We start from the raw sequence: 25,318 nt of genomic DNA, 5'->3' as shown, positions 1-25,318 counted from the left end.
TTGGTCACATTGTACAATAAAAATGTAAAAATGGAAAGATGACTGATAGTGGGGTAGATTCCAATCTTTCCATTTTTTCTCCAATGTTGGAAAAATGGGAACAACAATATAATTAATCCAAATCATCTTGTAATACTGGCAAACATGTCAAAAAGGCCAGTGTGGCATGTTATCACCACCCTTTATGTGTTGAATTTGCTGAAATAAAGTGCCAAGCCTGTAGTCGGGAGGATTTTGATCACAGAAGCCATTGCTGTCTGTGGGGCCGATTTTAACAATATGCGAGCTTCCCCACATTGATAAATGCCGACAGCATACGGCAAGAAGGTACCAAAGTCCTGAAATGTCTGAACGTTTATCTTGGTTATCATAAATAGTTTGACATATGCTCAAAGCTGAGAATACCATGAGTTTCAATGTCAGTGATATTTACTGAAAATGGTAATACATTAGATATTTTTATATCATGTATACCAATGAAAACATACACCTTCATTCATTAATTGCTGTTAGCCAGATGTTGGATGGGCTGGTGTACTGCAAGTAAGGAAATGTTTGTTTGCATTGTCTGTGCTTCATTGGTAGTTGTAGAGATGTTGTGCTATATTGTCTATAGTATACATTTGGGTTTCTGTACATAGTTAAAGAAGAATACAGTGCTGTAATTTAAGAAGAACACCTAACAAGTGAAGTGGTGTAGTAGCAACAGAGCTGAGCTGTTGGTACTAAATAAAAATGTAGTTTTACTATGCAGGCATAATCTTACCTAGAACACATTAAAGATACTAAGATACATGAAGGTTTGTGGTTAGTCAGTGCTGTGGTCTCTACATGACTCCTAAAGATATTAAATACTATTCATGAATACTTAACAAGCTCATACAGACTAAACATGTGACTAAATTAAAGTGGTCAGGATAATAACCTAAAGCAACATTGCGCTCAACTTGTAATACCAGTGCACATTTGTGTGCGCCGGTATTACAAATATTGCGCTCGCGTAAGCGCAACTTTGCGCTCCATTAGTAATCTAGCCCTATATGAGGGATTTAGTGCACCCATGTTATCCACCATGCAGATCTTAGCATGCGCTAGACTACTGCTTGAGCAATAAAACATAACTGAGAGCTAAAATAGAAGCACTAGTGATAGCCATCAAACGATGATAATGCACAATAGCACCAATATATTTGCTCTCCACTTCTAATCTAATATGTAAATTTGTGGCAAATACTGCTTTAATACATAGATAAAGAAATGTGCTCACCCCTGCGTGCAGCTCAGTTTGCTCTAACTGAAAGGAGCTACATTTCATCAATGGATAGAAAGAGAAAGACAGAACTTTTTTTATTTCAATGTACGCTCTATCTGAATTATGAAAGATTTTGATTAACATCGCTAATTTACTCTGCATACTTTTTTTTAGAATTGCAAGAAATATGTATAAAAATAAAATGCTTATATTTACAAATTGAACTGTCTACAATAAAATGTCATTCTTTGCTACCAGAGGTGAATGTATAGATTGGCTGACGATGCACCAGACAAGAATGGCAATTTTACAATGGATGATCATTTTTTTAAGTGACATGTGGGTGCTTTTTGCCAGCTCATCACCTTTCCCTTGGTCAATATTTAATTGAATACTTAAAAGCAGCTACAGCTTCTGCTCAGTAAGCATGTCCCATTTTTATTAAATAGACAGGAAATCCCAAATGCTTTTTTCATGATTTTGATAGAACAAATAATTAAAAAAAACTTTCCAATTTACTTTTTATTATCGAATTTGAGTCATTATCTTGTTATCCTTTGCTGAAGGAACAACATTGCACTACTGGCAGCTAACTGAACACATCTAGGTAGCCAATCACAAAAAACAAATGTGTCCAGGCACCAATCAGCAGCTTGCTCCCACTAACGTAGGATATGTACGTATTCTTTTTCAACAAGGAATATCAAGGGAATGAAGCACATTTGAACATTGAAGATATTTTATCTATATGAAACATGCAAGTTTAATTCTGACTTTCCTATCCCTTTAAGGAGGGAAGAGAACGGGCTGCTGCTACACTTTAGTTTTAGGTGTGGTGGGGCAACTGTTCAGAAACTGTGCCCCATTTGTTTAAACTGCTTTAAATAAATCTGTTCTTAGTTTCAAATTCTCAAGTAATGATAAATTATGTTTTTAGTGAAAGATATACTGTATTTGAGTATATTTCATTAGATAGCAATAAAGAAAAGTGATTATATGCATATAAAATTTCTGTTCAGTGTCATTCAGTGATCGTCTTCTGTAAGGGTTTATATCTCAAAAATAGAGTAACTTGTGTTTAGGAAAATGCATATACTGGCAGCATATATTATTTCTCCCCATATAACCCCTATATAGGGGTAGATTTAACAACTGTCGGACGGACATAATCCGCTGTAGTGTATCATGTCCGCCCGACATCACAAAATGCCGACAGCATACATTTGCACAAGCATTTCTAGTGAAATGCCGCCCCCTGCACATTTGCGGCCAATCAGACTTTAACAAAGGGTGTCAATCATCCTGATCATATCCAATCGGGATGATTGCTGTCCCCCACCTTAGAGGTGGCGAATGAGTTAAGGAGCAGTGGTCTTATGACCGCTGCTTCTTAACTTTTGTTTCCTGAAGGCTCGCAAGGAAAACAGCATGATAAATATACCCCATAGACGTGTTAAATAAAATTTCAATTAAAAAATAATCTTTTTTTTTTTTTACACATTTCTTGCCAGATTACAAATGGCACGCTATTTAGCGCGTTTGTTTACGTGCAAACACTGCCAGTAAACTTTTATTCATTACAAGCTGAAAAGTAAAATTTCTTTCATGTAATTAGCAAGAGTCCATGAGCTAGTGACGTATGGGATATACATTCCTACCAGGAGGGGCAAAGTTTCCCAAACCTCAAAATGCCTATAAATACACCCCTCACCACACCCACAATTCAGTTTTTACAAACTTTGCCTCCGATGGAGGTGGTGAATTAAGTTTGTGCTAGATTCTACGTTGATATGCGCTCCGCAGCAAGTTGGGGCCCGGTTTTCCTCTCAGCGTGCAGTGAATGTCAGAGGGATGTGAGGAGTATTGCCTATTTGAATGCAGTGATCTCCTTCTAAGGGGTCTATTTCATAGGTTCTCTGTTATCGGTCGTAGAGATTCATCTCTTACCTCCCTTTTCAGATCGACGATATACTCTTATATATACCATTACCTCTACTGATTCTCGTTTCAGTACTGGTTTGGCTATCTACTATATGTAGATGAGTGTCCTGGGGTAAGTAAGTCTTATTTTTTGTGACACTCCTAGCTATGGTTGGGCACTTTGTTTATAAAGTTCTAAATATATGTATTCAAACATTTATTTGCCTTGACTCAGAATGTTCAACTTTCCTTATTTTTCAGACAGTCAGTTTCATATTTGGGATAATGCATTTTAATTTAACATTTTTCTTACCTTAAAATTTGACTTTTTCCCTGTGGGCTGTTAGGCTCGCGGGGGCTGAAAATGCTTCATTTTATTGCGTCATTCTTGGCGCGGACTTTTTTGGCGCAAAAATTCTATTTCCGTTTCCGGCGTCATACGTGTCGCCGGAAGTTGCGTCACTTTTTGACGTTATTTTGCGCCAAAAATGTCGGCGTTCCGGATGTGGCGTCATTTTTGGCGCCAAAAAGCATTTAGGCGCCAAATAATGTGGGCGTCTTATTTGGCGCGAAAAAATATGGGCGTCACTCTTGTCTCCACATTATTTAAGTCTCATTTTTTATTGCTTCTGGTTGCTAGAAGCTTGTTCTTTGGCATTTTTTCCCATTCCTGAAACTGTCATTTAAGGAATTTGATCAATTTTGCTTTATATATATGTTGTTTTTTCTCTTACATATTGCAAGATGTCTCACGTTGCATCTGAGTCAGAAGATACTACAGGAAAATCGCTGTCAAGTGCTGAATCTACCAAAGCTAAGTGTATCTGCTGTAAACTTTTGGTAGCTATTCCTCCAGCTGTTGTTTGTATTGATTGTCATGACAAACTTGTTAAAGCAGATAATATTTCCTTTAGTAAAGTACCATTGCCTGTTGCAGTTCCTTCAACATCTAAGGTGCAGAATGTTCCTGATAATATAAGAGATTTTGTTTCTGAATCCATAAAGAAGGCTATGTCTGTTATTTCTCCTTCTAGTAAACATAAAAAATCTTTTAAAACTTCTCTCCCTACAGATGAATTTTTAACTGAACATCATCATTCTGATTCTGATGATTCCTCTGGTTCAGAGGATTCTGTCTCAGAGGTTGATGCTGATAAATCTTCATATTTATTTAAAATGGAATTTATTCGTTCTTTACTTAAAGAAGTCCTAATTGCTTTAGAAATAGAGGATTCTGGTCCTCTTGATACTAAATCTAAACGTTTAAATAAGGTTTTTAAAACTCCTGTAGTTATTCCAGAAGTTTTTCCTGTCCCTGATGCTATTTCTGCAGTAATTTCCAAAGAATGGGATAATTTGGGTAATTCATTTACTCCTTCTAAACGTTTTAAGCAATTATATCCTGTGCCGCCTGACAGATTAGAATTTTGGGACAAGATTCCTAAGGTTGATGGGGCTATTTCTACCCTTGCTAAACGTACTACTATTCCTACGTCAGATGGTACTTCGTTTAAGGATCCTCTAGATAGGAAAATGGAGTCCTTTCTAAGAAAAGCTTATCTGTGTTCAGGTAATCTTCTTAGACCTGCTATATCTTTGGCTGATGTTGCTGCAGCTTCAACTTTTTGGTTGGAAACTTTAGCGCAACAAGTAACACATCGTGATTCTCATGATATTATTATTCTTCTTCAACATGCTAATAATTTTATCTGTGATGCCATTTTTGATATTATCAGAGTGGATGTCAGGTTTATGTCTCTAGCTATTTTAGCTAGAAGAGCTTTATGGCTTAAAACTTGGAATGCTGATATGGCTTCTAAATCAACTTTACTTTCCATTTCTTTCCAGGGTAACAAATTATTTGGTTCTCAGTTGGATTCCATTATTTCAACTGTTACTGGTGGGAAAGGAACTTTTTTACCACAGGATAAAAAATCTAAAGGTAAAAACAGGGCTAATAATCGTTTTTGTTCCTTTCGTTTCAACAAAGAACAAAAGCCTGATCCTTCATCCTCAGGAGCAGTTTCAGTTTGGAGACCATCTCCAGTCTGGAATAAATCCAAGCCAGCTAGAAAGGCAAAGCCTGCTTCTAAGTCCACATGAAGGTGCGGCCCTCATTCCAGCTCAGCTGGTAGGGGGCAGGTTACGTTTTTTCAAAGAAATTTGGGTCAATTCTGTTCACAATCTTTGGATTCAGAGCATTGTTTCAGAAGGGTACAGAATTTGTTTCAAGTTGAGACCTCCTGCAAAGAGATTTTTTCTTTCCCGTGTCCCAGTAAATCCAGTAAAAGCTCAAGCATTTCTGAAATGTGTTTCAGATCTAGAGTTGACTGGAGTAATTATGCCAGTTCCAGTTTCGGAACAGGGGATGGGGTTTTATTCAAATCTCTTCATTGTACCAAAGAAGGAGAATTCCTTCAGACCAGTTCTGGATCTAAAAATATTGAATCGTTATGTAAGGATACCAACGTTCAAGATGGTAACTGTAAGGACTATCTTACCTTTTGTTCAGCAAGGGAATTATATGTCCACAATAGATTTACAGGATGCATATCTGCATATTCCGATTCATCCAGATCACTATCAGTTTCTGAGATTCTCTTTCCTAGACAAGCATTACCAGTTTGTGGCTCTGCCGTTTGGCCTAGCTACAGCTCCAAGAATTTTTACAAAGGTTCTCGGTGCCCTGCTGTCTGTAATCAGAGAACAGGGTATTGTGGTATTTCCTTATTTGGACGATATCTTGGTACTTGCTCAGTCTTTACATTTAGCAGAATCTCATACGAATCGACTTGTGTTGTTTCTTCAAGATCATGGTTGGAGAATCAATTTACCAAAAAGTTCTTTGATTCCTCAGACAAAGGTAACCTTTCTGGGTTTCCAGATGGATTCAGTGTCCATGACTCTGTCTTTAACAGACAAGAGACGTTTTAAATTGATTACAGCTTGTCGAAACCTTCAGTCACAATCATTCCCTTCGGTAGCCTTATGCATGGAAATTCTAGGTCTTATGACTGCTGCATCGGACGCGATCCCCTTTGCTCGTTTTCACATGCGACCTCTTCAGCTCTGTATGCTGAAGCAATGGTGCAAGGATTACACGAAGATATCTCAATTAATATCTTTAAAACCGATTGTTCGACACTCTCTAACATGGTGGACAGATCACCATCGTTTAATTCAGGGGGCTTCTTTTGTGCTTCCGACCTGGACTGTAATTTCAACAGATGCAAGTCTCACAGGTTGGGGAGCTGTGTGGGGATCTCTGACGGCACAAGGAGTTTGGGAATCTCAGGAGGTGAGATTACCGATCAATATTTTGGAACTCCGTGCAATTTTCAGAGCTCTTCAGTTTTGGCCTCTTCTGAAGAGAGAATCGTTCATTTGTTTTCAGACAGACAATGTCACAACTGTGGCATACATCAATCATCAAGGAGGGACTCACAGTCCTCTGGCTATGAAAGAAGTATCTCGAATTTTGGTTTGGGCGGAATCCAGCTCCTGTCTAATCTGTGCGGTTCATATTCCAGGTGTAGACAATTGGGAAGCGGATTATCTCAGTCGCCAAACATTGCATCCGGGCGAATGGTCTCTTCACCCAGAGGTATTTCTTCAGATTGTTCAAATGTGGGAACTTCCAGAAATAGATCTGATGGCGTCCCATCTAAACAAGAAACTTCCCAGGTATCTGTCCAGATCCCGGGATCCTCAGGCGGAGGCAGTGGATGCATTATCACTTCCCTGGAAGTATCATCCTGCCTATATCTTTCCGCCTCTAGTTCTTCTTCCAAGAGTAATCTCCAAGATTCTGAAGGAATGCTCGTTTGTTCTGCTGGTAGCTCCGGCATGGCCTCACAGGTTTTGGTATGCGGATCTTGTCCGGATGGCCTCTTGCCAACCGTGGACTCTTCCGTTAAGACCAGACCTTCTGTCACAAGGTCCTTTTTTCCATCAGGATCTGAAATCCTTAAATTTAAAGGTATGGAGATTGAACGCTTGATTCTTGGTCAAAGAGGTTTCTCTGACTCTGTGATTAATACTATGTTACAGGCTCGTAAATCTGTATCTCGAGAGATATATTATAGAGTCTGGAAGACTTATATTTCTTGGTGTCTTTCTCATCATTTTTCCTGGCATTCTTTTAGAATACCGAGAATTTTACAGTTCCTTCAGGATGGTTTAGATAAGGGTTTGTCCGCAAGTTCTTTGAAAGGACAAATCTCTGCTCTTTCTGTTCTTTTTCACAGAAAGATTGCTATTCTTCCTGATATTCATTGTTTTGTACAAGCTTTGGTTCGTATAAAACCTGTCATTAAGTCAATTTCTCCTCCTTGGAGTTTGAATTTGGTTCTGGGGGCTCTTCAAGCTCCTCCGTTTGAACCTATGCATTCATTGGACATTAAATTACTTTCTTGGAAAGTTTTGTTCCTTTTGGCCATCTCTTCTGCCAGAAGAGTTTCTGAATTATCTGCTCTTTCTTGTGAGTCTCCTTTTCTGATTTTTCATCAGGATAAGGCGGTGTTGCGAACTTCTTTTGAATTTTTACCTAAAGTTGTGAATTCCAACAACATTAGTAGAGAAATTGTGGTTCCTTCATTATGTCCTAATCCTAAGAATTCTAAGGAGAAATCGTTGCATTCTTTAGATGTTGTTAGAGCTTTGAAATATTATGTTGAAGCTACGAAATCTTTTCGTAAGACTTCTAGTCTATTTGTTATCTTTTCCGGTTCTAGAAAAGGCCAGAAAGCTTCTGCCATTTCTTTGGCATCTTGGTTGAAATCTTTAATTCATCTTGCCTATGTTGAGTCGGGTAAAACTCCGCCTCAGAGAATTACAGCTCATTCTACTAGGTCAGTTTCTACTTCCTGGGCGTTTAGGAATGAAGCTTCGGTTGACCAGATCTGCAAAGCAGCTACTTGGTCCTCTTTGCATACTTTTACTAAATTCTACCATTTTGATGTATTTTCTTCTTCTGAAGCAGTCTTTGGTAGAAAGGTACTTCAGGCAGCGGTTTCAGTTTGAATCTTCTGCTTATGTTTTTCGTTAAACTTTATTTTGGGTGTGGATTTTTCAGCAGGAATTGGCTGTCTTTATTTTATCCCTCCCTCTCTAGTGACTCTTGTGTGGAAAGATCCACTTCTTGGGTAGTCATTATCCCATACGTCACTAGCTCATGGACTCTTGCTAATTACATGAAAGAAAACATAATTTATGTAAGAACTTACCTGATAAATTCATTTCTTTCATATTAGCAAGAGTCCATGAGGCCCGCCCTTTTTTTGTGGTGGTTATGATTTTGTATAAAGCACAATTATTCCAATTCCTTATTTTATATGCTTTCGCACTTTTTTTCTTATCACCCCACTTCTTGGCTATTCGTTAAACTGAATTGTGGGTGTGGTGAGGGGTGTATTTATAGGCATTTTGAGGTTTGGGAAACTTTGCCCCTCCTGGTAGGAATGTATATCCCATACTTCACTAGCTCATGGACTCTTGCTAATATGAAAGAAATGAATTTATCAGGTAAGTTCTTACATAAATTATGTTGTTTGTACGCCAGCCCACGCTAACTTTAGGACTTTGGATATCGCAACCGTGCTAACTTGTCCCAGTAGACTTCAATGGAGAACTCAAACTGGAAAAAGCTAACACATCATTCGCTCGCTAACCTTTGGCACTAACTCGAAGGTAGCTATGAATATTTTGCATTCCAATGTTCTTCACATAGAAGAAAATGTTCTATTTATTTTAAATACATATTTCTATATACATATCTGATGTACACTATTTTTGTAAAATATATTTCTTCTGTTATGTGTGATCAGTCCACGGGTCATCATTACTTCTGGGATATAACTCCTCCCCAACAGGAAATGCAAGAGGATTCACCCAGCAGAGCTGCATATAGCTCCTCCCCTCTACGTCAGTCCCAGTCATTCTCTTGCACCCAACGACTAGATAGGATGTGTGAGAGGACTATGGTGATTATACTTAGTTTTTATGACTTCAATCAAAAGTTTGTTATTTTATAATAGCACCGGAGCGTGTTATTACTTCTCTGGCAGACTTTGAGGAAGAATCTACCAGAGTTTTTACTATGATTTTAACCGGAGTAGTTAAGATCATATTGCTGTTCTCGGCCATCTGAGGGAGGTAAAAGCTTCAGATCAGGGGACAGGGGCAGATGAATCTGCATTGAGGTATGTAGCAGTTTTTATTTTCTGAATGGAATTGATGAGAAAATCCTGCTATACCGTTATAATGACATGTATGTATACACTTCAGTATTCTGGGAATGGTACTTCACCGGAACTACTCTGTTAAAGGTCACTAATCTTTTTAATAAGTATTATATCATGTTAAACGTTTTTGCTGGAATGTAGAATCGTTTGCATTGCTGAGGTACTGAGTAAATAAATGTTTGGGCTTTATTTTCCACTTGGCAGTAGTTTGTTTTGAATTGTGACAGTTTCGTTTCTCTTCACTGCTGTGTGTGAGAGGGAGGGGCCGTTTTTGGCGCTCTTTGCTACGCATCAACAATTTCCAGTCAGCTATTATTATTTTTCCTGCATGATCCGGTTCATCTCTGACAGATCTCAGGGGTCTTCAAACTTCTTGAAGGGAGGTACATTCTCTCAGCAGAGCTGTGAGAATTTTTTAGATTGACTGTGGATAAAGACGTTACTCAATAATTTTTATGTCAAATTTAGTTATGTTATCTTACTAATGGGAACAAAACCTTTGCTAAAAGTTGTGTTGTTTTAAAGTTGATGCTATAACTGTTTCTCAGTTCATTATCTCAACTGTCATTTAATCGTTTAAGTACCTCTTTGAGGCACAGTACGTTTTTGCTAAAAAAGATTATAACCAGGTTGCAAGTTATTGCTAGTGTGTTAAACATGTCTGACTCAGAGGAAGATATCTGTGTCATTTGTTCCAATGCCAAGGTGGAGCCCAATAGAAATTTATGTACTAACTGTATTGATGCTACTTTAAATAAAAGTCAATCTGTACAATGTGAACAAATTTCACCAATCTGCGAGGGGAGAGTTATGCCGACTAACTCGCCTCACGCGGCAGTACCTGCATCTCCCGCCCGGGAGGTGCGTGATATTATGGCGCCTAGTACATCTGGGCGGCCATTACAGATAACATTACAAGATATGGCTACTGTTATGACTGAAGTTTTGTCTAAATTACCAGAACTAAGAGGCAAGCGTGATCACTCTGGGGTGAGAACAGAGTGCGCTGACAATACTAGGGCCATGTCTGATACTGCGTCACAGCTTGCAGAGCATGAGGACGGAGAGCTTCATTCTGTGGGTGACGGTTCTGATCCAAACAGATTGGATTCAGATATTTCAAATTTTAAATTTAAATTGGAGAACCTCCGTGTATTACTAGGGGAGGTCTTAGCAGCTCTCAATGATTGTAACACCGTTGCAATACCAGAGAAACTATGTAGGTTGGATAAATACTTTGCGGTACCGGCGAGTACTGACGTTTTTCCTATACCTAAGAGATTAACTGAAATTGTTACTAAGGAGTGGGATAGACCCGGTGTGCCGTTCTCACCCCCTCCAATATTTAGAAAGATGTTTCCAATAGACGCCACCACTCGGGACTTATGGCAAACGGTCCCTAAGGTGGAGGGAGCAGTTTCTACTCTAGCTAAGCGTACCACTATCCCGGTGGAGGATAGCTGTGCCTTTTCAGATCCAATGGATAAAAAAATTAGAGGGTTACCTTAAGAAAATGTTTGTTCAACAAGGTTTTATTTTGCAACCCCTTGCATGTATCGCGCCGATTACGGCGGCGGCAGCATTTTGGATTGAGTCTCTGGAAGAGAACCTTAGTTCATCTACGCTAGACGACATTATGGACAGGCTTAGAGTCCTTAAACTAGCTAATTCATTCATTTCGGAGGCCGTAGTACATTTAACCAAACTTACGGCTAAGAACTCAGGATTCGCCATACAGGCACGTAGGGCACTGTGGCTAAAATCCTGGTCAGCTGATGTTACTTCTAAGTCCAAATTACTTAATATACCTTTCAAGGGGCAGTCCTTATTTGGGCCCGGTTTGAAAGAAATTATCGCTGACATTACAGGAGGTAAGGGCCACGCCCTACCTCAAGACAAAGCCAAGGCTAAGGCTAGACAGTCTAATTTTCGTCCCTTTCGGAATTTCAAAACAGGAGCAGCATCAACCTCCACTGCACCAAAACAGGAAGGAGCTGTTGCTCGTTACAGGCAAGGCTGGAAGCCCAACCAGTCCTGGAACAAGGGCAAACAGGCCAGGAAACCTGCTGCTGCCCCAAAGACAGCATGAACCGAGAGCCCCCGATCCGGGACCGGATCTAGTGGGGGGCAGACTTTCTCTCTTCGCCCAGGCCTGGGCAAGAGATGTTCAGGATCCCTGGGCGCTAGAGATCATATCTCAGGGATACCTTCTAGACTTCAAATTATCTCCCCCAAGAGGGAGATTTCATCTGTCAAGATTGTCAACAAACCAAATAAAGAAAGAAGCGTTTCTACGCTGTGTACAAGATCTGTTATTAATGGGAGTGATCCATCCGGTTCCGCGGTCGGAACAAGGACAAGGGTTCTACTCAAACCTGTTTGTGGTTCCCAAAAAAGAGGGAACTTTCAGACCAATCTTAGATTTAAAGATTCTAAACAAATTCCTAAGAGTTCCATCGTTCAAAATGGAAACTATTCGGACAATCTTGCCCATGATCCAAAAGGGTCAGTACATGACCACAGTGGATTTAAAAGATGCTTACCTTCACATACCGATCCACAAAGATCATCACCGGTATCTACGGTTTGCCTTCCTAGACAGGCACTACCAGTTTGTAGCTCTTCCATTCGGATTGGCTACGGCCCCAAGAATCTTCACAAAGATTCTAGGTGCCCTCCTGGCGGTACTAAGACCGCGAGGGATTTCGGTAGCTCCGTACCTAGACGACATTCTAATACAAGCTTCAAGCTTTCAAACTGCCAAGTCTCATACAGAGTTAGTTCTGGCATTTCTAAGGTCGCATGGATGGAAAGTGAACGAAAAGAAGAGTTCTCTTTTTCCTCTCACAAGAGTTCCATTCTTGGGGACTCTTATAGATTCTGTAGAAATGAAGATTTACCTGACAGAGGACAGGTTAACAAAGCTTCAAGATGCATGCCGTGTCCTTCATTCCATTCAACACCCGTCAGTAGCTCAATGCATGGAGGTGATCGGCTTAATGGTAGCGGCAATGGACATAGTACCTTTTGCACGCCTACACCTCAGACCGCTGCAATTATGCATGCTAAGTCAGTGGAATGGGGATTACTCAGATTTGTCCCCTACTCTGAATCTGAATCAAGAGACCAGAAATTCTCTTCTATGGTGGCTTCATCGGCCACACCTGTCCAGGGGGATGCCATTCAGCAGGCCAGACTGGACAATTGTAACAACAGACGCCAGCCTACTAGGTTGGGGCGCTGTCTGGAATTCTCTGAAGGCTCAGGGATTATGGAATCAGGAGGAGAGTCTCCTTCCAATAAACATTCTGGAATTGAGAGCAGTTCTCAATGCCCTTCTGGCTTGGCCCCAATTAACAACTCGGGGGTTCATCAGGTTTCAGTCGGACAATATCACGACTGTAGCTTACATCAACCATCAGGGAGGGACAAAAAGCTCCCTAGCAATGATGGAAGTATCAAAGATAATTCGATGGGCAGAGTCTCACTCTTGCCACCTGTCAGCAATCCACATCCCGGGAGTGGAGAACTGGGAGGCGGATTTCTTGAGTCGCCAGACTTTTCATCCGGGGGAGTGGGAACTTCATCCGGAGGTCTTTGCCCAAATACTTCGACGTTGGGGCAAACCACAGATAGATCTCATGGCGTCTCGCCAGAACGCCAAGCTTCCTCACTACGGGTCCAGATCCAGGGATCCGGGAGCGGTTCTGATAGATGCGTTGACAGCACCTTGGAACTTCGGGATGGCTTATGTGTTTCCACCCTTCCCGCTGCTTCCTCGATTGATTGCCAAAATCAAACAGGAGAGAGCATCAGTGATTCTAATAGCACCTGCATGGCCACGCAGGACTTGGTATGCAGATCTAGTGGACATGTCATCCTGTCCGCCTTGGTCTCTACCTCTAAGACAGGACCTTCTGATACAGGGTCCGTTCAAACATCAAAATCTAACTTCTCTGAAGCTGACTGCTTGGAAATTGAACGCTTGATTTTATCAAAACGTGGTTTTTCTGAGTCGGTTATTGATACCCTGATACAGGCTAGGAAGCCTGTTACCAGAAAGATGTACCATAAAATATGGCGTAAATACCTATACTGGTGTGAATCCAAACGTTACTCCTGGAGTAAGGTTAGGATCTCTAGGATCTTGTCCTTTCTACAAGAAGGCTTAGAAAAGGGTTTATCGGCTAGTTCATTAAAGGGACAGATTTCAGCTCTGTCCATCTTGTTACACAGGCGTCTGTCAGAAAATCCAGACGTCCAGGCCTTTTGTCAGGCTTTAGCTAGGATCAAGCCTGTGTTTAAAGCTGTTGCTCCACCATGGAGTTTAAACTTAGTTCTTAACGTTTTACAGGGTGTTCCGTTTGAACCCCTTCATTCCATTGATATAAAGTTGTTATCTTGGAAAGTTCTGTTTTTAATGGCTATTTCCTCGGCTCGAAGAGTCTCTGAGTTATCAGCATTACATTGTGATTCTCCTTATCTGATTTTTCACTCAGACAAGGTAGTTCTGCGTACTAAACCTGGGTTCTTACCTAAGGTAGTTACTAACAGGAATATCAATCAAGAGATTGTTGTTCCATCCTTGTGTCCAAATCCTTCTTCAAAGAAGGAACGTCTTCTACACAATCTGGATGTAGTTCGTGCCCTCAAGTTCTACTTGCAGGCAACTAAAGATTTTCGTCAAACTTCTTCCCTGTTTGTCGTTTATTCTGGACAGAGGAGAGGTCAAAAAGCTTCTGCTACCTCTCTCTCTTTTTGGCTTCGTAGCATAATACGGTTAGCCTATGAGACTGCTGGACAGCAGCCTCCTGAAAGAATTACAGCCCACTCCACTAGAGCTGTGGCTTCCACTTGGGCCTTTAAGAATGAGGCCTCTGTTGAACAGATTTGCAAGGCTGCAACTTGGTCTTCGCTTCATACTTTTTCCAAATTTTACAAATTTGATACTTTTGCTTCTTCGGAGGCTATTTTTGGGAGAAAGGTTCTTCAGGCAGTGGTTCCTTCTGTATAATGAGCCTGCCTATCCCTCCCGTCATCCGTGTACTTTTGCTTTGGTATTGGTATCCCAGAAGTAATGATGACCCGTGGACTGATCACACATAACAGAAGAAAACATAATTTATGCTTACCTGATAAATTCCTTTCTTCTGTTGTGTGATCAGTCCACGGCCCGCCCTGTTTTTAAGGCAGGTAAATATTTTTTAAAATTATACTCCAGTCACCACTTCACCCTTGGTTACTCCTTTCTCGTTGATTCTTGGTCGAATGACTGGGACTGACGTAGAGGGGAGGAGCTATATGCAGCTCTGCTGGGTGAATCCTCTTGCATTTCCTGTTGGGGAGGAGTTATATCCCAGAAGTAATGATGACCCGTGGACTGATCACACAACAGAAGAAAGGAATTTATCAGGTAAGCATAAATTATGTTATATATATATATATATATATATACACATAGATAGATATATATATATATATATATAGGTATATATATCTACTGATATTTAAATATAGGAATATTTATTTAAAATTACATAAAACATTTTATGAAGAACACTGGAATGTAAAATATTTACAGTACATACACATTTTTAAATATTTAAATTGAATAAAAATGATTTCTCAAACATTGGTGTGTCCGGTCCACGGCGTCATCCATTACTTGTGGGAATATTCTCTTCCCCAACAGGAAATGGCAAAGAGCACAGCAAAAGCTGTCCATATAGCCCCTCCTCAGGCTCCGCCCCCCAGTCATTCTCTTTGCCGCTCTGAACAAGTAGCATCTCCACGGAGATGGTGAAGAGTATGTGGTGTTTAGTTGTAGTTTTTTATTCTTCTATCAAAAGTTTGTTATTTTGAAATAGTACTGGTTGTGCTATTTACTCTGAAACAGAAAGAGATGAAGAGTTCTGTTAAAAAGAGGAGTATGATTTTAGCAGCAGTAACTAAAATCAATTGCTGTTCCCACGCAGGACTGTTGAGCCCAGAGAACTTCAGTTGGGGGTAACAGTTTGCAGACTTTTCTGCTCAAGGTATGACTAGCCATTTTTCTAACAAGACTGTGTAATGCTGGAAGGTTGTCATTTTCCCTCATGGGGATCGGTAAGCCATTTTCTAAAAGAATAAAGGGCTTATTATGGGCTATTAACTGGTGGACACTCTTAAGGGCTAAATCGATTGCTTATTTAAGTATTATTTAAGTATTATTTACAGTTTGAAGTGGATTTCACACTTTTTATTATTTAGGGAACGTTTTTAACGCCAGGCACTAGTTAAGACACCTTCCCAGTCAGGAAGGGCCTTTCACTGTAGTAGGCAGAGCCTCATTTTCACGCCATTATTGCGCAGTTTCTTTTGAGTGCAGTGCATGCAGCTGCATGTGAGAGGGTCTGGTATCCACTGAAAACGTTCCTGGAAGGCTTGAGTTGGTATTGTATACCCCCCTGGGATAGGTGAAGTCGCAACAAACGATGTGGCTGGGACTGTAGTGGGGTTAAAATTACAAACGGCTCCGTTTTCCGCATTTTAAGGGTTAAAAGCATGAAAATTGGGGTGCAATACTTTGAATGCATTAAGACACTGTGGTGAAAATCTGGTAAAGATTGGATAATTCCTTCATAGTTTTTCACATATTCAGTAATAAAGTGTGCTCTGTTTAACATTTAAAGAGACAGTAACGGTTTTGTTTAAAAACGTTTTTTGTGCTTTATTAACCAGTTTAAGCCTGCCTAACATGTCTGTACCTTCAGATAGATCATGTTCTGTATGTATGGAGGCCAAGGTGGTTCCCCCTTCAAATGTATGTGATAATTGTGCCATGGCGTCCAAACAAAGTAAGGACAGTACTGTCACATTTAGTAAGGTTGCCCAGGATGATTCCTCAATTGAAGGAAGTAGGGATAGTTCTGCATCCTCTCCTTCTGTGTCTATACCAGTTATGCCCGCGCAGGCGTCCCCTAGTACTTCTAGTGCGCCAATGCTTGTTACTATGCAACAATTGACGGCAGTAATGGATAACTCCATAGCTAATATTTTATCCAAAATGCCAGCATTTCAGAGAAAGCGTGATTGCTCAGTTTTATACACTGTAGAGCAGGAGGGCGCTGATGATAATTTATCTGTCATACCCTCACACCAGTCTGAAGTGGCAGTGAGGGAGGGTTTGTCAGATGGAGAAATTTCTGATACAGGAAGAATTTCTCAGCAGGCAGAACCTGATGTTGTGACATTTAAATTTAAATTAGAGCACCTCCACGCATTACTTAAGGAGGTTCTATCTACTCTGGATGATTGTGACAATTTGGTCATCCCAGAAAAATTGTGCAAGATGGACAAATTCCAAGAGGTCCTGGTGCACCCTGATGCCTTTCCGATACCTAAAAGGGTGGCGGACATAGTGAATAAGGAGTGGGAGAAACCAGGCATACCTTTTGTCCCTCCTCCTATATTTAAGAAATTGTTCCCCATGGTCGACCCCAGGAAGAACACATGGCAAACAGTCCCTAAGGTCGAGGGGGCGGTTTCTACACTAGCTAAACGCACGACTATTCCCATTGAGGACAATTGTGCTTTCAAAGATCCTATGGATAAAAAATTGGAGGGTTTGCTTAAAAAGATTTTTGTACAGCAAGGTTACCTCCTTCAACCAATTTCGTGCATTATTCCTGTCACTACAGCGGCGTGTTTCTGGTTCGAGGAACTGGAAAAGTCGCTCAGTAAGGAAACTCCATATGAGGAGGTCATGGACAGAATTCACGCACTTAAGTTAGCTAATTCCTTTATTTTAGATGCCGCTTTGCAGTTAGCGAGATTAGCGGTGAAAAATTCAGGGTTTGCAATTGTGGCGCGCAGAGCGCTCTGGCTAAAGTCTTGGTCGGCGGATGTATCTTCCAAGACAAAATTGCTTAATATCCCTTTCAAAGGTAAGACCCTTTTTGGGCCAGAATTGAAAGAAATTATTTCAGACATCACTGGGGGAAAGGGCCATGCCCTTCCACAAGATAGGCCTTTCAAGGCTAAGAATAAGTCCAATTTTCGTTCCTTTCGCAATTTCAGGAACGGACCGGCTTCCAACTCTGCAGCCTCTAGACAAGAGGGTAACGCTTCCCAGACTAAACCAGCTTGGAAACCAATGCAAGGCTGGAACAAGGGTAAACAGGCCAAGAAGCCTGCTGCTGCTACCAAGACAGCATGAAGGGGTAGCCCCCGATCCGGGACCGGATCTAGTAGGGGGCAGACTCTTTCTCTTTGCTCAGGCTTGGGCAAGAGATGTTCAGGATCCCTGGGCACTAGAAATAGTCTCTCAGGGTTATCTTCTAGAATTCAAGGAACTACCCCCAAGGGGAAGGTTCCACATGTCTCACTTATCTTTAAACCAAATAAAGAGACAGGCATTCTTACATTGTGTAGAAGACCTGTTTAAGATGTGAGTGATACACCCAGTTCCAGCTGTGGAACAAGGTCAGGGATTTTACTCAAACCTGGTTGTAGTTCCCAAAAAAGAGGGAACTTTCAGACCAATTCTGGATTTAAAAATTCTAAACAAATTTCTCAGAGTTCCATCGTTCAAAATGGAAACCATTCGAACAATTTTACCTACAATCCAGGAGGGTCAATATATGACTACCGTGGATTTAAAGGATGCGTATCTACATATTCCTATCCACAAAGTTCATCATCAGTTCCTAAGGTTCGCCTTTCTGGACAAACATTATCAGTTTGTGGCTCTCCCATTTGGACTAGCCACTGCTCCCAGAATTTTCACAAAGGTGCTTGGGTCCCTTCTGGCGGTTCTAAGACCAAGGGGCATTGCAGTGGCACCTTATCTGGACAACATTCTAATTCAAGCGTCATCTCTTTCAAAGGCAAAGGCTCATACAGACATTGTTCTAGCCTTTCTCAGATCTCACGGGTGGAAGTTGAACGTAGAAAAGAGTTCCCTGTCTCCGTCGACAAGAGTTCCCTTTTTGGGAACAATAATAGATTCTTTAGAAATGAAGAACTTCCTGACAGAAGTCAGAAAGTCAAAGCTTCTAAACGCATGTCAAGTTCTTCACTCTATTCTGCAGCCTTCCATAGCTCAGTGCATGGAAGTAGTAGGGTTGATGGTTGCAGCAATGGACATAGTTCCTTTTGCTCGAATTCATCTAAGACCATTACAACTGTGCATGCTCAATCAGTGGAATGGGGACTATGCAGACTTCTCTCCAAAGATTCAAGTAGACCAGATGACCAGAGACTCACTCCGTTGGTGGTTGTCCCAGGATCACCTGTCTCAGGGAATGACTTTCTGCAGACCAGAGTGGGTCATTGTCACGACCGACGCCAGTCTATTAGGCTGGGGCGCGGTCTGGGATTCCCTGAAAGCTCAGGGTCTATGGTCTCGGGAAGAGTCTCTTCTCCCGATAAACATCCTGGAACTGAGAGCGATATTCAATGCTCTCCGGGCTTGGCCTCAACTAGCGAAGGCCGGATTCATAAGATTCCAGTCAGACAACATGACGACTGTAGCTTACATCAACCATCAGGGGGGAACAAGGAGTTCCTTGGCGATGAGAGAGGTATCCAAAATCATCAAGTGGGCGGAGGATCACTCCTGCCACCTATCTGCAATTCACATCCCAGGAGTAGACAACTGGGAGGCGGATTATCTGAGTTGTCAGACTTTCCATCCGGGGGAGTGTGAACTCCACCCGGAGGTTTTTGCCCAGTTGACTCAATTATGGGGCATTCCAGACATGGATCTGATGGTGTCTCGTCAGAACTTCAAGGTTCCATGCTACGGGTCCAGATCCAGGGATCCCAAGGCGACTCTAGTGGATGCATTAGTGGCGCCTTGGTCGTTCAACCTAGCTTATGCGTTTCCACCGTTCCCTCTCCTTCCCAGGCTTGTAGCCAGGATCAAACAGGAGAAGGCCTCGGTGATTCTGATAGCTCCTGCGTGGCCGCGCAGGACTTGGTATGCAGACCTGGTGAATATGTCATCGGCTCCACCATGGAAGCTACCTTTGAGACAGGATCTTCTAGTACAAGGTCCATTTGAACATCCAAATCTAGTTTCTCTGCAGCTGACTGCTTGGAAATTGAACGTTTGATTTTATCCAAGCGTGGGTTTTCAGATTCAGTGATAGATACTCTGGTCCAAGCCAGAAAACTTGTGACTAGAAAGATTTACCATAAAATATGGAAAAAATATATCTGTTGGTGTGAATCCAAGGGATTCTCCTGGAGTAAGATTAAAATTCCTAAGATCCTCTCCTTTCTCCAAAATTTTTCTTAAAAATAGAGGCTTAGTTTAGTATTGATACGTTATTTAACCAATCAAAACACTTCTTGGCTATCTGGACCAATGAACAGACAGTAATATAAAGTCCTCAATCGAGTAGTCCATTGTGTAACAGTTCCTTTTCAGGTCCGATCTATGGTCATGTGCTTTTCTTGTCCAATAAGAGGACGGCTGTAATCCAAGGGTGAAAGCGTCAATCCGGAAGAGTCAGAGTTCTGTGTACTAATAGAGGGAGTGTCCCGAATGACATCAGCCAATAAAACAAGATAAATAATTCTGAAACAAAAGCAGGAAAAAAGTGACCAGTATTTGCTCTTCAGAATGAATCTGAAACATTTGTGACACGCTACATTCACATTTCAAAAAGGGGATCCGTACGGCACATTCATATTGCAAAAAAGGGGGTTCAATATTCTAGTAAACTGTCATGATATTATTACATCTCATGTAGAGATATTCTTCATCTGAATTATGATTATTTTAGGACCATATAAGGTAAAGTGCCTGATTTGCAAAAGCCTGATATATACTGACAGTGACGTTAACTGTTGTGGGTTTAAAATAATTATGACATTGTGACAACGATCATAATTGTTTTAATTATTTTAAACCCATAACAGTTAACGTCACTGTCAGTATATATCGGGCTTTTGCAAATCAGGCACTTTACCTTATATGGTCCTACAATAATCATAATTCAGACGTAGAATATCTCTACATGAGATGTAATAATATCATGAAAGTTTAATAGAATATTGAACCCCCTTTTTTGAAATATGAATGTGCCGTATGGATCCCCTTTTTGAAATGTGAATGTAGCGTGTCACAAATGTTTCAGATTCATTCTGAAGAGCAAATACTGGTCACTTTTTTCCTGCTTTTGTTTCAGAATTATTTATCTTGTTTTATTGGCTGAGATGTATGTCTGATGTCATTCGGGACACTCCCTCTATTAGTACACAGAACTCTGACTCTTCCTGATTGACACTTTCACCCTTGGATTACAGCCGTCCTCTGATTGGACAAGAAAAGCACATGACCATAGATCGTACCTGAAAAGGAACTGTTACACAACGGACTACTTGATTGAGGACTTTATATTACTGTCTGTTCATTGGTCCAGATATCCAAGAAGTGTTTTGATTGGTTAAATAACGTATCAATACTAAACTAAGCCTCTATTTTTAATCTTTGATGTTTTTTTAACGATTTTCTTTAAAATATATTTTTCTTTATTTTTATTTCAGGAATAGTTTACTATTGATGCATATATATAGTATTCATTTTAAGAAGTTTTTGTGAGTCCAATTTCCTGTGCTCAACAGGAAATTGGAACTAATTGTTCACCTGTATATAAACCAGCCATGTAGCCACAGCAAACACACTCAATACTTGGTTTTACTTACCTGTTTTACTTGTTTTAATGTATGCTCATGATAAAGACGTTTAATACATTGAAACGCGTTGAGCAAATAAAACCTTTTATCCTTCGTTGAAAGATTGTCAAAATCTTGTTTTGCTGTGCTGAGCTGGAATCTCCTTATTTATGGAGTCTCTATTCATTTATAGTCCACTTTTGGATAAACCTGAAAATTCAGTATTTGACTCCAGGAACCTGTGGACTCTTGCCATCTGACGCTACATTCCCTTTCAGCTTTAAAGATTCATCTTATGGAGTGAGTATACTGCAGCCATATTAATTGGCTTCAATATATGCATCAAGCCTTTTTTCTCTTCACTTACTAGAGAAAATCACTCAATAAACCAGCGCCATCTACTACTACTACTAATACTATCTATATATACATACATACACATGTATATGTTTGTATATATACATTATAGCCCTTTCCATTTAAATATCTTATCATATACCATATACCTTTTAATCCTTATAACTTTTTTAATATTTATATGATTAATTTTTATTAGATAGTGTATAAATGAGTGAAACACTCTATTTTAATGTATTTCTGTTTGTTTAATGCATTGCTTTTAGCGCTAACCCTTTACGCTAACCCGAATAGCGCAAATTTAGTTTGCACTTGAGCATTTACTTTCAACTTGTAGAATGCGGGAGCACACTAACGTTAGCGCGTCACTTGTAATCTAGCTCTTTGTTATTGTGTCACATGTCATGTTATATACATAAAACAATGGCGTCAATCATACTCTATCTGATATTTTATCCAAAAATGGATCTTTGCTTTCATTTTTAGCAAACATGTTTTTTTAAATGCTCATAATCCAAAATGGATCCATGTGCTAAAGCCCACAGCTGCAAAAGTACTTGTTATCAGGATAGAAACTAGTAAGCCACCTGAAACTGATATACAGTATACATTGCGCCTTTGTGAATGTGTTTTTAAAAGGAAATGTGCCTTGGTGAACAGGCTTTTAAACGGGATTGTGCCTTTGTGAGCACAATGTTCAAACACGTTCACAACAGTGCGTTTTACATTGCTTGTGCCTACATTACACTGAGTGAGATTGCATCTTTATGAATGTGCTGTAAGACAGTCTGTCGTGAACATGTTTGGACAATGCACTCACGAAGGCGCAATAACGTTTAAAAGCCCATTTACAAAGGCACATTTCCTTTTAAAATCAGGTTTACAAAGGTGCAATCTTGTTACAACAAGTAACACACCGTAAAGAGGTTTCATATTTTACAGTTTCAGTACTGTTAAAATCCAGTTTAAGATGTCATAGGTTGCGGCTTCGTCAAGTGCGTTAAGGTGTTAAATTAGAAAAGGCAAAAATGGTCTTGAACAACTGTTGAAAAGTCTCTTGAAAATGGATTGTGATCAACGAGAACTTTTCAACTCCATTTTAAAACTAGGGGGCCTATTTAACAAAGGTCTGTCGGACCTGATCCGACAGTGCGGATCAGGTCCGACAGACCTCGCTGAATGCAGAGAGCAATACGCTCTCCGTATTCAGCATTGCGCCAGCAGCTCTTGTGAACTGCTGGTGCAACGCTGCCCCCTGCAGATTTGCGGCCAATCGGCCACCAGCAGGGGGATATCAATCAACCCGATCGTACTCAATCGGGTTGAATTGCGGCGATGTCTGTCTTTAGATCGCTGCTTTATAAATGGTGTTAAATGCACTATTGCAATCAGGTTGAAACGAAAATTGGTCTTTTTGGCCAGAGAAAGATAGATTGGGATCGACACCAATGTTATAGTTTGAATCTGTTGGGCATATAGTTTGTGTTGATTTCACACTGAAAAATTACTTCCAGTATTGTTAAATGTGAGCAGTATCTAAAAAGACCAAAAGACCAAAACAGCTCAGTACTGGGGTGTGAAATGGTTTAGCACTTAAGGGGTTAAAGGTGGGAATTTCTCTCTTTTGAATAAAGATGACTGACATAATATTGCTGATCACCTTCATCATTAAGCCATGTGTGTGAAAGAATAAGCCTTCCTCTGAGGTCCTGTGGTATATTTTGACAGATAGATGCATAATAATATATAATAGATACATAGGGGCCGATTTATCAAATGCCGGGCAGACATGAGCAGCGAATCATGTCCGCCCGGCATTGCTAAATGCTGAGAGCATATGCTGATAGCATTTAACATTGTACAAGCATTTCTAGTGAAATGCTTGTGCAATTCCGCACCCTGCACATTCACTGCCAATCGGCCGCTAGCAGGGGGTGTCATTCATCCCGATCGTATCTTATCAGGGTGATTGCAGTCCGCCACCTCAGAGTTAAGGAGCAGCGGTCTTATGACTGCTGCTTCTTAACTTATATTTCCGGCGAGCCGGAAACATCGGGGGTAGATTGCAACATCCGCTGCTTGGTAAATTTACCCGATGATATTTAATAAAATGTATGTATATATAAAATAGAAATTATAAAGCCTAAAATAAATAAAGCTATTTTATTAATTAGTTTGTTGTACTCATTGAAATGAGAGTTTTCACTGGAGAATTTGTATTTTGTATGTATAGCAATACAAATACAACTTTAAAAAGACTGGGCTGAACTGTTGTGTTCCTGGGGTTTGAAGTGTTCTTGCAGTTGTCGGAGTAATCAAAAAGCTCTTAACCCTGTATAGCTCACTAATGTCTCACAATTTGTGTTTGTCCTAAAATATAGATATAATTCATAATAGGTGAAAAAATTGTGCATGAATCTAGAAGCAAATTTAACTTTGCTAAGATCATTGCAGTCTGAATTATATTTGCTTCAAACAAAAGCTTTAATCAGTGTCAGGTGCTTCCATGTCTTATCAATGCTATGAATTAGGCTGGAAATGCAGGACGTCATATTTTAATTTCCATATCTCTTTAAATATAGTTAGCCATTCATAACTTTTGAATGTAGATGTCAATATTGTAATTTCAGAGTTCAGTTGTCAGTAGTAACAAGCTTTTCATTGCTGGCAAATGTGTAAATCAAAAAAAAAAACTCTGAAGTCTGTCATATTGATTTTAATATTTTCTGAAGCTATCTATGAGAAATATTTTTATCATGGATAAAAAAGGCTACTATTTAAGCATGGTAATATAATTTTGCATAATAAAGGTTAAGTTAAAGCTGTTTAAATTAATATTGAAATAAGCTATTCATGTTTCTCAACAACTCATCCCACAGGACAGATTGCTTACTGGCTGATAAGTACAACACTTACAGCTTTGTTGGCAACAAGGGCAGATCCCCACAAGTGTGTGAACTAAAAGATGTTTTCTCAGCAAAGATAACGCTTTTTAAAAAAAACTGAAAACTAATACATTTACAATGTCATCTTTTACATGAAGCACGGAAAAATGACTGGTTCATTTAGTAATATCATTTGACAAAATCCTTTGACTTATTAGTGTTAAATTAACAGTGGCGTCACTAGGGTTGGTGTCACCCGGTGCGGTAAGTCATGGTGTCACCCCCCCCCCCCCAGAAAGCAGACACACACAAAAACACAGGCAAACACACATTCAAACACTCAGACACACTTAAAAACATACTCGGATGCACACACAAACACTCGAAACACACTCAGACACACACACAAAAACACACACAAAAACACTGAGACACACAAAACTCAGACACACACATACAAAATATGTAAACTGCACTGCATTAATTATGAAGCTCATGTCTAGAGCTGCTCCCTGGCTCAGCAGAACATCAAATGAAAGATAAACAGAGCACTCTAAAATAAATCACTGAAGAAAAGGTTTAGGCGCGCAAACTATGAAAATTCTGCTCTCTGACTCTGTTCCAAGTCTGTCAGTGCACAGCCCTGGGCCGCATGTCACTGAGCAGTGAGCACAGATAGGCAGGCAGGTTTAGGCTAGCAGCGCAACTTTGCAAGCCCCACGACACACCCACAACATTCATAGTGAAATTGGGCAGGGGAGGAGCAAAGTACAAACAAGCAAAAGCAGTCGGGAAAACTATTTGTTGAAATTGCAGCACTGGCTCAAGGGGAAAAAAAATTGTGTGTCTACAACTTCCCCAATCCCACTAATGTTCACAAATGCCAGCCTCTAATAAAATAATCTATGCATCTCAACACTGTATTTTTTGAATTTCAATAAAATTTAAAAAAATTTTTTTTTTTTTTTTGGTGTCACCCCCTGGAGGGTGTCACCCAG

General features: G+C 40.2%; 1 protein-coding gene across 1 annotated transcript in view; it reads left to right on the top strand.

Annotated features, from left to right (window-relative positions):
* The window catches only part of LOC128645401 (sodium channel protein type 2 subunit alpha-like), a 584,077-nt gene that overhangs the window by 322,940 nt on the left and 235,819 nt on the right, over positions 1 to 25,318 (top strand). The window lies entirely within an intron of this gene.

This window comes from Bombina bombina, chromosome 1, assembly GCF_027579735.1.
Source record: "Bombina bombina isolate aBomBom1 chromosome 1, aBomBom1.pri, whole genome shotgun sequence".
Classification (NCBI taxonomy): domain Eukaryota; kingdom Metazoa; phylum Chordata; class Amphibia; order Anura; family Bombinatoridae; genus Bombina; species Bombina bombina.
This window is presented reverse-complemented; position numbering and strand designations above follow the sequence as displayed.